The 12,557-nt window shown below is 42.2% G+C and overlaps 1 long non-coding RNA gene across 1 annotated transcript in view; it reads right to left on the bottom strand.

Annotated features, from left to right (window-relative positions):
- Positions 1–11,942, bottom strand: part of LOC309392071 — a 59,519-nt gene extending 47,577 nt beyond the window's left edge. The window contains exon 1 of the long non-coding RNA XR_014175388.1: positions 11,839–11,942. This is a non-coding gene — a long non-coding RNA (uncharacterized lncRNA). The remainder of the gene's footprint in view (positions 1–11,838) is intronic.
- Positions 11,943–12,557: the final 615 nt, after the last annotated feature.

The following is a 12,557-nucleotide window of genomic DNA, read 5'->3' as shown; positions in this document are numbered from 1 at the left end:
GGCCTCCAATGTCCCTTCTAACTCTGCTATTCTATGATTCTGTAAGGATCTTCTGCTGGAGCAGGGGGTTGGACTAGATGAGCTCCGAGATCCTTTCCAGCCCTGAAACAGCTGTGCTGTTTCAAAGCATCTTCTGAAGCCATCTCTAGCGCCAGGGTTTGTGGCCCTTCCTTCCTCTCCTTTCTCTCTCTCTCTCTCTCTCTCTCCCTTCCTTCCTTCCTCTCTCTCTTCATGTATTTATCTGTCTATCCATCCATCCATGCAACTATATGTCATTCATTTTTCCCTCCCTCCCTCTTTCCCCTTCCTTCCTTCCTTCCTTCCTTCCTTCCTTCCTTCCTTCCTTCCTTCCTTCCTTCCATATAGATTCCATACAGCTTTTTGAACCCTTAAGGCAAACCAAATACAAGTGGTCCTTGCTTAATGGCCGGTTGCTTAGCAAGTGTTCTAATTTACAACTGACCTCCCCAGAGCTACTTGACCTGTTTTTGGAGTTTTGACAGCCATGGACACACACACATATTTATGACCAATTACAACATCCCACACAGTCACAGATACAGTCACATGGCATGGAGGTTTTCTAGGTTTTTAGCCAGTTTCCAACAATTCCTTCTGGTTTCTGGTTTAAAATGCCCATTGGGGAAAATGGACTTGTTTAACAACCACAGTGTTTGCTTAACGACCACAAGGTTCATTTGAACAGTTCTCTCTCCCTCTCTCTTTATCTCTCTCTTTCTCTCTTTTTCCATCTCTCTCTGTTTCTCATTTCTCTCTTTCTCCCCGCTCTCTCTCTCTCATTCTTTCTTTCCCTCTCTGCTTCTCATTTCTTTGTTTCTCCCCCCTCTCTTTCGTGTGTGTGTGTGTGTGTGTGTGTGTGTGTGCGTGCACTTGCGTGCGTGGGTGCAAGCCTGATAGAGGACAGAGCCATCCACTTCCCCAGCACAGAAGGGGTTTTGCGGCCCTAAGCACCAACATCACAACTTCCCATTCCTCTTTTCCTCCCTCCTGTTGCGTTCACGCTCTCTTCTTCTTTTCCCCTCCCCCACGAGCTTGCCATTTCCCTCGCAGATCCTGCAGGGCTTGAGACTTTTCCCTCTCCTCTTTCCCGAGGCACAGGCTTTAACAGAGGGGAAGCAAAAGCAAACAAGTTGTTTTAAGCAGCACATTCACTACTTCTCATTATGTATTTCATGGAAATATTATAATATTGGTTAAGATCATGAGCGAAATGTGAGCTTTCCATCAGTGATGCACCTTCCTATTCTACAGAAGTCTCAGTGATTGAACACAGAGCCTCCTCTCACCTTCACAACTGTGTAGCAGAAGCCCTCGAAGCAACGGGGATGATGTCACGTCTCTTTGGACTCTTGTTTCTTCCCCACTGTGTATCCCAATCCCAGCCATGACACCTACAATGGCTGTACTGAAAACCAGCTCTTGAATTTCCATAGGAAAAATATAGTTTGGGTATATTGCTGATCCCCAACCTCCCCATGTGCATTACCAGATAGAGAAACGCACACAAACCTGTGGGACTTTGTAGGGGCCTCCTAATGTTGATATCTGGGTGGAGCTATCCCTGAGAGCTCCATCAAGAAGAGTCAAAATGTTGTCCTTCCTTCCACAGCTGTAGTTGGGAACATTAGCTTCTCCAGTTGAGAGCATGTCCAACAAGGCATCTGAAGTGCCAAGTGTGTTCAAATAGTTGTCATGGATGTTGTAGCCAAGGGTGAGATTGTGCAAGAGTTGGGGGTTCTTGTTGACTTCCTCAATTGCAAAAATAAATTGTATGGTGTTATCCTTATTAGTATCTAAAATTCTGTAAAATAATGCACATGTTATCATAAACATCATCTGCAACAGGAACAATTCTTATTCAGTCCTAAGCCCAAATAATAGGCAAATTATAGCCTTCAACATTTATCTGTTATGAATATTGAGAAGATGAGATGGAGATAGTCCTGTATCAGAGTTAAGAATCACAAATACACCATTATTTCTAGAACTACTCACCTAAATCTACCCATTTCCAGGATTTAAAATGACTGAATCACGAAAAGTAGAATCTCCATAAAAGAAAAAAAGGATGTTTCATGAGTGACCCAGAAAAGCAGATCTATAAACAAGTCATCCTCTATTGATATAAAGATCAAATGATGAATATCAATTGGCATTTATAAAAATATGTAAATGGGTTGGGCAGAGGCAGCTATGATCATTTCGATAAATATTTTAAATAAAAGTCATGATTCAAATGTTGAAGTCAGAATTTGACAGGGAGGGGGAAATAATCTGGACTTCTTTCAGGATTTTTTCCTGCCCAATCTTTGAATCTGTGTCTCTCACACAAAATAAGACAAATGAGGACAGCTAAAGAGATCAAAGTAATTCAAGAAAGAAAAGAGGTCCTGCTATTAAGAATACGTGAATAAGAAGAAAAGAAGGAGAATGTTAGAACTGCAAATGGAAGGATTTGCAATTCCATCACAGTGAATGACTTACAGGCGAGACTGACTAGAAGGAGCCATGTTGAAAGTCTGCATCATAGGTGATATTTCTGTTATAGTGCGTAGCATACTAATGAGATGGTCTCCTGGGCTGTAATAGCTCCATGGTTTTTGTCTATCTTGAAGGTCCAAACTCAGTGGGCACTTCATTCTCAGCTTCCCAGAGACTGGCTGGGACAACAGCAGCATCAGAACCAGCAGGTGGGGCTCCATAATGTATGGGGATGAATCAATTCCCCTTCCTGTTTCCAAATAAGAATGAGAAGAAGACTTTGGAGAAGTCAAAGAATTGTCACAAAATGGAAATGCCACTGGTTTTCCTGATTCAGTCACAGAGAAACTGAGCTTCTCCTAGAGCGGAATGTAGATTTGAGAACAAGGCCACTGCCTGTCCCAAAACCTGTGTCTCATAGAGCAGGACCTGAAGCATTTATACTTTTCTGATGCAAGTTCCCCTTCATGTTGCTTGAGTCTGATGTTTACATCAAAGTCCATCCATGGAGAAGAGGCTTAAGAGGTCTCAAAGACAAAGGTGGAGATAATTACAGTGAGAAGCAACTTCTCCTCTGAGGATTCTGAATTTCTTCAGAGCTCCATGTGCAGAGGAGCTGTGTGAGAAATGCATGTTAGTGAAAAGTCACAGAAAGACCCACAACAAGTCCAGAAAGTGATGCTGGAAGAAGAAAGTTCAATACTCAGGGAATTGACTTCTGTTGTCCTTCTACGTGGTGGTGTTGTACCCAAAATTGGGTTCTGGCTTGGTGTCAAAGTCGATAAGTCACTGAACACAAGGTGTGATACAAAATTATGCTTTTATTTTGGTACTAAGACATAAAGACCTTGGAAAAAATTTACCAAGGCCTCGATTACAGTCTTAAAGCAATTCTTTTAGTCAGAGGATGGTCTTATCTAACCCTTTGCCTTTCTCCTAATAATACATGCATAACAGATAATATTGATTGGTTATCTGGATTACAGTTCCCTAAAACCTTTATGCTTGCTGTGCTAAATAGCTAAATGTTGCTTCACATGTTTTTCACTCCAGGTGACGCATATCTTGCAAAGTGTTTTTCTTACAACCGAGCTATTCTTGTTCCTAATATCCTGGCTAGTGGTTTTCTAACAGGTAAGGTGCTAAATATGAGCCAGCTATGTGCAGCAGCTGCCAAAAAAAGCCAACACAGTTCTAGGCTGCATAAACAGAGGGATGGAATCAAGATCACGTGAAGGGTTAATACCACTTTATAATGCCTTGGTAAGGCCACACTTGGAATACTGCACTCAGTTTTGGTCACCGCAATATAAAAAAGATGTGGAGACTCTAGAAAGAGTGCAGAGAAGAGCAACAAAGATGATTAGGGGACTGGAGACTAAAACATATGAAGAATGGGTGCAAGAACTGGGTATGTCTAGTTTAATGAAAAGAAGGACCAGGGGATATATGATAGGAGTGCTCCAATATCTCAGGAGTTGCCACAGAGAGGCAGGAGTTAAGTTATTCTCCAAAGCACCTGAGTGCAGGACAAAAAGCAATGGGTGAAAACTAATCAAGGAGAGAAGCAACCAAGAACTAAGCTCCCTCCCATATTTGGGCATACCAGGGGTTGTAACACAAATACATACCTATTTCCCTGGCTCAGCTGATAAGGAGGAGAGCCTGTTGCTTAGTCGCTAAGACTCCTGCCTAATATGTAATACAGCCCAGGTTCAAATCCCAGTAAGGGTATGGCTAGCTGATGAGAGCTAAATAGCTTGAAATAGATCTATACTAGTCTCCCTTTATTTATTTATCAGCACAAATACAACACACACACACATACATATATACATACATACACAGACACACACAGACACACACAGACACACACATATACACACACAGACACAGACACAGACACACACAGACACACACACACACACACACACACACACACACACACACACACACACACACACACACACATATATATATATATATATATATATATATATATATATATATATATATATATATATATGTCTTTGGTTGTTCGGGTTTTCTCCCGCGTAGAATTGGAAGTATCTTCACGACGTTTCGATGAAGTCTCATTCATCATCTTCAGGCTGGTGCTTCTGGCTTGGTGCTTCCGGCTTGGTGCTTCTGGCTTGGTGCTTCCAGGAGCAATGTGAGATCTCAGCCTGTTCCTCTTTTTAACTGCCAGTGGGGGTTTGTGCTGATTGGGTGGGAGCTTGGCTGCATTCTGATTGGGTGGAGGTGTATTCTGATTGGTAGGGGGCTTGGCTGTGCTCTGATTGGATGGGAGTTTGGCTGTGCTCTGATTGGATGGGGGCGTGTTCTGTTTGGGTGGGGGCCTGGTTGTGCTTGTGTTAGTCTGAGTTGCAGAGGGATTTGAGCTGGTGAGCTGCGTTACTGTTGTTTGGCTTCGTGTTTGTGGTCGTGCCACATCTCCGTGGTGGGCATCAGTTTGCTTCATGTATGGATTGGAGGGGTTTAAAGTGGCTAATAATGCAGCTGTGGTCTGGCTTCTGGTTTGTGGTCGGGCTTCTGGTTTGTGGTCATTATCGGTGTGGGTTTGGGCTTGCTTTTTGCGTGGATGTGTGATAGTGACATCCTGTGTGGTTTTCGTGAGTGTGGGTCTGGTATCATTCTTAGTGTTAGGGACTCGTTTGTCAGTGAGGGCGGGTTTCCAAATGGCTGGTAGGCGGGAGGTATCATCTCGTTTATTCATGCTGTGTGGTCGTTTTTCTATCTCAATAGCTTCTCTGATTATTCTGTTGTTAAAGTGTTCAATTTTGGCAATAGTTCTGGTCTTTTTAAAGTCTATATCATGTCCTGTGGCTTTGAGGTGTTGGACCAGGGAAGAAGTTGGTTCCTCCTTTCTGACTGAGTTTTTGTGTTCTTCAATGCGTGCCTTTATTCTTCTGTTGGTTTGTCCGATGTATGTGGTGGGGCAGGTGGTGCATGGGATTTCATATACTCCTTGATTTTCTAACTCTATTTTGTCTTTGGGGTTTCTCAGGATGGTGGATATTTTTCGGTTTGTGTAGAATGCTGTCTTGATGTTGTGTTTGTGGAGGATCTTGCTGATTCTGTCTGTGGTGCCTTTTATGTATGGGAGGAGGGCTTTGCCGTTTTCTTGTTCACTGTCTTGGATTTTAGTGGGGTTTTCTTTTTGGATTAGGTTAGTGATATTGTTTCTTCGGAATCCGTTGGATGTTAGTACGTTGGTGAGAGTGTGTAGTTCAGTTTTGAGGTGTTGTTCGTCAGCTAAGCGTTTTGTTCTGGAGATGAGTGTCTTGGCTACAGAGTTGATCTGTGCTGGGTGGTGGTGTGAGAGTGCGTGCAAATAGCGGTTTGTGTGTGTTTTCTTCTGGTAGATGGTGTGTCCTAGGGATCCATCGGATTTCTTATAGACTAAGACATCCAGGAAGGGGAGTTGGTTATTGGCTTCTGTTTCCATGGTGAACTGTATTTTGGGGTGTAGGCTGTTGAGGTGTGTGAGGAAGTTGTCCAGTTTATCTTTCCCGTGTGGCCAGATTATGAAGGTGTCATCTACGTATCTGAGCCAGAGTTTGGGTTTGTGATCGGATTTTTCTAGAGCTTGGGTTTCAAAGTGTTCCATGTAGAGGTTAGCAATGACAGGTGAGAGGGGTGATCCCATGGGTGCTCCTTCTGTTTGTTTGTATTTTTGTCCGTTATAGATGAAGTATGTGTTGGATAGGCAGTGGTTGGTCAGATCTAGGATATGTTTGGGGGGGTTGTATTTGTTTTGGATAGCTGTCAGGGCTTCTTTGATTGGTACTTGGGTGAAGAGTGATACAACATCGAAGCTCACGAGTAGGTCGCTGGGCTGTAAGTTTTGTTTCTTTATGATCTCTATGATCTCATGACCACCGTGGCGTTCCCCTTGTCTGCTGGAAGGATTATTATGCTAGTGTCTTCTTTTAGCGACCTACTCGTGAGCTTCGATATTGTATCACTCTTCACCCAAGTACCAATCATAGAAGCCCTGACAGCTATCCAAAACAAATACAACCCCCCCAAACATATCCTAGATCTGACCTGCATGATGTCATTGGGCGCTTTTTCATCTTATGACCTGCCTTCTCTGTGATGGGCCCAGCCCTCTGGAATGACCTCCCCCCGACATCAGGACAACAACCGATCTCCGCTCCTTCCGCATGAAACTCAAGACCCACCTGTTCTGACTAGCCGGCCTGGCTTGAATTATAGCTATTCTAATCCCTCTGGATACAATTTTAAATTAGGTTTGACTCTAGTTGTTTTAATTGTTTTTTAATTGCCTTTTGCTGTTTTTAATTAATTGATTATTTATTTATTGTGTGTGTATAATAATAACCCTACAAATGTGTTGTATTTGTACTGATAAATAAATAAAGGGAGACTAGTATAGATCTATTTTGAGCTAATTAGCTCTCATCAGCTAGCCATACCCTTACTGGGATTTGAACCTGGGCTGTATCGCAAATACATACATACATACATACATACATACATACATACATACATACATACATACATACATACATACATACATACATACATACATACATACATACATATATATATATATATATATATATATATATATATATATAATCTGCTGCATGATGTCATTGGGCGCTTTTTCATCTTATGACCTGCAACTTATGCAGAATCCAAGTGTGGCCATTTCCAAAGCTCCTCTTAACGATCCAGCTGAATTCTTCCAGCCTCGCATGATGGAGCATCACAACCTTTTGTCTTCTGCAACACAGGCAATGAAGCCAATGAAGGGATTAAAAGAGGAAAACGGCTTCGAATATCTTTGTGATGATTCTAGTTTCATCACAGAGGGAGGAAAGCGAAGGACAGGATATGCAGTTAGGACAGAACATTCCCTCATTGATGAATGCGGAAAGGGCTAAGCAAATTTTGGAAGTAAATGACGGAGCAGGTGTTTGGGTGTGGAAAGGGAAATTATTCCAGGGATGGCAATAAAGCCCATCCTGAGAGTTCTTTGTCCCCAAGCCCAAGAAGGAGCCAAAGGATTAGCATAGAGATTCTAATAGAATTGGGCAGGGAAAGGAATTCATACAGGGAGGCTCTGGTGATAGTTGGCAACTATGCAGTCTCTTTAGCCCACTGCAAGGGAAGAGGACTAAGGCCATGTCTCTCCAGAGTGCCCAGAGGGAAATACGCTTTCCAGATGATGCAAGTGGACTTTGCTGAGATGCTGTGATATAAAGAAAAGAAGCATCTGTTGATTATCATCTGGACCTCTAGGAGTTATGTGGAAGCTTTTGCTATTGGAAAAGCAGATGCTAGGGCATTGGTCAAGTGCCTATTAAGTGAACTAATTTATTTATTTTTTATTTATTTATTTTAGGAAATTTATATTGCTGCCTATCTGCACTCACCAACTCAAGGTGGCTTGGTCTTCAGCACCTTCTGGAAGAATGTCAGAGAGGGGACCCTTCTAATCTCTGGGGAATGATGTTCCAGAGAGAGGGAGCCACAACGGGAAAGGCCCTTCTTCTGGGTCCCACCAGGTGTATCTCCCTTGAGGATGGGACCTGCAACATTCCTTGCCTCCCTGCTCAAGTAGATGTGACCAGCAAGAGATGGTCCCTCAGATAACCTGGTCCCAACCCATGAAGGGCTTTAAATGTGACAACCACCACCATAAATTGCACCCGGAAGCAAATTGGCAGCCAATGCAGCCCCCCCAGGAGAGGTGATACAAATGCCCACTGGGGTCTGCACAAAACCATGAGGGATGCTACATTTTGTACCAACTGGAGCTTCCGGATGCTCTTCAAGGGCAGCTCCATGTAGAGTGCATTGCAATAGTCAACATGGAAGCTACTGGGCATGAGCGACCATGAGTAGGGATTGTGAGTCCATGAAAGGGTGTAATTGGTGCACAACCCACAATTGCGCAAAGGCTCCCCTGGCTCACAACTCTTTGCGCAGGCGTTGTGAGCCCAGGAGGACCCCCAGATTATGCACAGGGTCTGTTTGGGGTAATGCAAAAATGAAGATGGAAATATATGAAGAACGGTTGCAGGATTTGGGTTTAGCTAGTCTAGAGAAAAGAAGGGCTAGGGTGGACATGATAGAAGCATTCCAGTATTTGAGGGGCTGCCATAAAGAGGAGGGGTTCAATTTTTTTGCAAAGCACCTGAGGGCAAGAGAGGAAACAATGGATGGAAATTAATCAAGGAGAGAGGCAACCTGGAATTAAGGAGATAGTTAATTAAAAACACTGAGGACAATTAACCAGTGGAACAGCTTGCCTTCAGATATTGCGGGTGCTTCAACAGTGGAGACTTTTATGAAGAGATGGGACAGTCACTTGCCTGAAATGGTATAGGATCTCCTGCTTGAGCAGGGGGCTGGACTAGAATACCTCATTGGCAGAGGTCACAGAACAGCCATAGACTTTTAATGTTTTTCCCCAAAACTACCAACAATGGATAGGCCAGGTAGTGCTAGGACAGTCACACAGCTGAAAAGTGACAAAACATATGAAGATGCCCACCCAGTCAGAAAGTCACAGGCTATAAATATGTCTGTTATAGGAAATTCCTCATTAGAAGGCAGAAAGTCTGTTCAGCCCCTCAGCCCAGAGAAGATGGAATGGGAGGCAAAGAGAGAAGAAGCCACAAAGAGGGTGAAAGTTGATGTGGAGCGTAAATCAAAGGGGATTGCTGAGAAAAAGCACATAGGGAGAACAATAAAAGGAGCACCAAAAATTAGATGTGTTGAAGTTGCAGCACCGCATCATCTACACTAAACCTTCTCCTCCCAATAGAACCAGACTTTGGGGAAACTGAAATCCCAATTCTCAAAAAACTACGAAGGAGATGAGGCTGAGACCCTCCTTACTAACTTTGAAGATACCTACCAAGCTTGTTGCTTTTAGTTGAGAAGTTGTGTCTGACCCATCACGACCTCATGGACAATGTTCCTCCAGGCCTGTGCCTTTTGGTACTGTCCATGGGGTTTTCATGGCAAAGATACTGGAGTGGATTGCCATTTCTTTCTCCAGTGGATCACGTTTTGTCAGAGCTCTCTGTTATGACCTGTCCTTCTTGGGTGGCCTTGCACGGCATATCTCACAGCTTCACTGAGCTATACAAGCCCCTTCTCCATGACAAGGCAGTAATCCATGAAGGAACTAACAAGCTTAAAGCAGTGCAAAATGCAGGACATGTTTCATATGTGTCCTCTCTTAATGGATTCTTTAAGGCAACTATTGGCTAATCTGTGTGCTGAGGAAAAGCAGGCCCGCTTAAAAACACAAATATTATTAATTTATTTTATTGTTTATGGATTATCTTGTATTTTAATTTGATTAACTATTTTTTTATCTCATTTGGTTTTCAATAACTTCAATTGTCAAACAAAGGCAAACATATAAACCAATAACAATTGCAATCAATAATCAAATGTTATGAGCCAAATAAATAATTTCTCTATCAGGTCCCGACTTTTATAATTAGATATTCCTTAGTATTTAAATCTGGTCTAAGGACGATAATGTAGCATTTGGGGAAGAAGATGCAACCCAATAGCCCAGCACCAGAGGACAAAATGGAGAAGACCTGCACGGCCACCATGGACTTTCCTTTGGTGCTCAGGTAGGTTGGCAGGAAGGAGACCCAGACACTGCAGAAGACCAGCATGCTGAAAGTGATCAGCTTGGCTTCATTGAAGGCCCCAGGAAGGTTCCTGGCAAAGAAAGCCACTGTAAAGCATATGACAGCTAGGAAACCCATGTAGCCGAGGACAACATAAAACATGGTGACAGAGCCTTCATTGCATTGCAGAATGATCTCTCCAGATTGGGAATGCATGTCAGAGTCAGGGAATGGGGGAGAAACTCCCAGCCAAATGGCATAGATGAAAATTTGCACACCAGAACAAGAAAGGATGATGGAATTGGTTAAGCTCTTCCCCAACCATCTTCTCACCCTGTTCCCTGGTTTTGAGGCCAGGAAGGCCAGCACCACTGTGATTGTTTTGGCCATCAGAGAAGACACAGCTACTGTGAAGACAGTGCTGAACATTGCTTGTCGGAGAAGACAGGTGGCTTTCCTTGGGTGGCCAATGAAGAAAAAGGGGGACAAAAAGGAAAGCAGGAGAGAGATCAGGAGGATGAAGGAGAGGTCTCGGTTGTTGGCTTTGACAATGGGAGTTTCTAAGTATTTAATGAATAGGATTAAAACAAGGCCTGTGGTTAGGAACAAGAGTAGGGCAAAGGAGATGAGAATGATGCCCAGATGTTCTTCATAGGACAGGAAGGTTATTCTTTTTTGGATACATTCAACTCGATCCATGGCTGGACATTGATGATCTGGGCACTTGGTGCATTTTTCGGTATCTGAGAAAACAAGGTAATATTTATTTTATAGTCTTCCAACTTTCAAGAATATTTTGAATGAGATGTGATACTGAGAGATAGGAAAGCCTCAGTAAATGGTACATACTTACCCTCCAGGAAAAAAATGTTATCCAATATATAGAACAATAAAAACAAGAACAACAACAAAATAAAATTATAAGAAACATATGGTCCTACAACCTCCATTCTCTGAGGAACTCCACCAGATTCCAATTCTGCACTATCCTTCCCTTAAACCAAATGTCTGGGAGAAGCACCAATTCTCCAGGAGTTTAAGAGAATGATGGCCTATTGAATTGCAAGGGATGTCCAATGGGGCAGGAGCTGCACCAGAAAAGGCAGGCTTCAGAATCATAACTATATTCCTATGTTGATTTTATAACAGTTGAATCTCAATATTTAACAATAAGGAAAATGGGAAAGGAGGGAAGAAAATATCGATGTTTTTAAGATGAAACCTCCATTTGGTTTTCATTTGTTCCTTGAACTAAACTTCCCTCCCTCCATTGTCCTTCCCAATTAGATTTTTCAGATTATAAGGATTTATGATCTTCATAAATATTGACTGATTAATTGAAGGATTGATTGATGTTTTTTGTCCTGTAATGTAAAGCTGGTTTGGGTGAGCAAAACCATTGATCTAAAATCATTCCTCGAGCTACAAAGAATTCAGATATTGCTAAGAAAGATAAAGTTGGATGGACCCATCCAAACTGGCAGAGAAAAGAGAGGTTTCCTATCCAACCCACAACATTGTTGTCATCCTTCAAATTCCTTTTCTGTTCCCTGCCATTAGGGAAGAAATTGGATACCATAAAAATTGAAATCAGGACAGTCAAACTTATATGTGTTTTGATATGTTTATTGATCAAAGTGCTCTGGAGGAATCCATTAGCTTTCATTATGGTGTCACCCACCTTCCTGAGTGGAGATTGTCCCCTCTGGACAAGAAACGCAGTCATAGCAGCAAACTGGCTCTCCTTCTCGAGCCTTCCTGACAAATCCAGGCTGACATTTTTCCACACATTTGGACTGAGGCAGAGACTGAGAAGAGAAAGAAGAAATGCCAAAGGAAATATGTTGAGGTTCATCATTCATGGAAGATGGAAGTATACATGAACATTACCCAAGAGGTCTCTGGGCTTCACTTAGGCAAATACGAAATCTCTGACTACTTCCAAATAGTACTGGAGATAAATTTTAGGGAGACGCCTCATTTAGTTTCTACTTTTTTCTTGGGACATATCAAATTGCAAAAAAGTACCTTTCTACTTAATAAAGCCTGTATAGAAAAAATTGAGGAAAGATTTAATAATTAAGTGACAACCAGTGTTTTCCTCCTCATAGTGGAATTAACATTCATTCCTCTATTATTCATATATGCATGATTTTAAAATATGTTATCCACTTATTTTAAATTTTAGACTAAACGTTGCAAAGCTCCTTTTGAAATTAGTCCAAAACTATCTCCTAGTTAAGATGCAAAGGAAAAATTCCTTACAACTAAAGGCTGTCAACCTTAAAGGTGATTTTCTTCATTCGTGTATTTATTTGTTCAGTTTATATGGCTGCCATGCTGGTGAACTAAAACTAAAACTAGCTTCTAAAGTCATAGCGAGGTGAGATGGAGGTGAGG

This window comes from Natrix helvetica (genome assembly GCF_964273705.1).
Source record: "Natrix helvetica genome assembly, chromosome: 1".
Classification (NCBI taxonomy): domain Eukaryota; kingdom Metazoa; phylum Chordata; class Lepidosauria; order Squamata; family Natricidae; genus Natrix; species Natrix helvetica.
The sequence above is the reverse complement of the archived record's forward strand: the minus strand, read 5'-3'. Positions and strand labels throughout refer to the sequence as shown.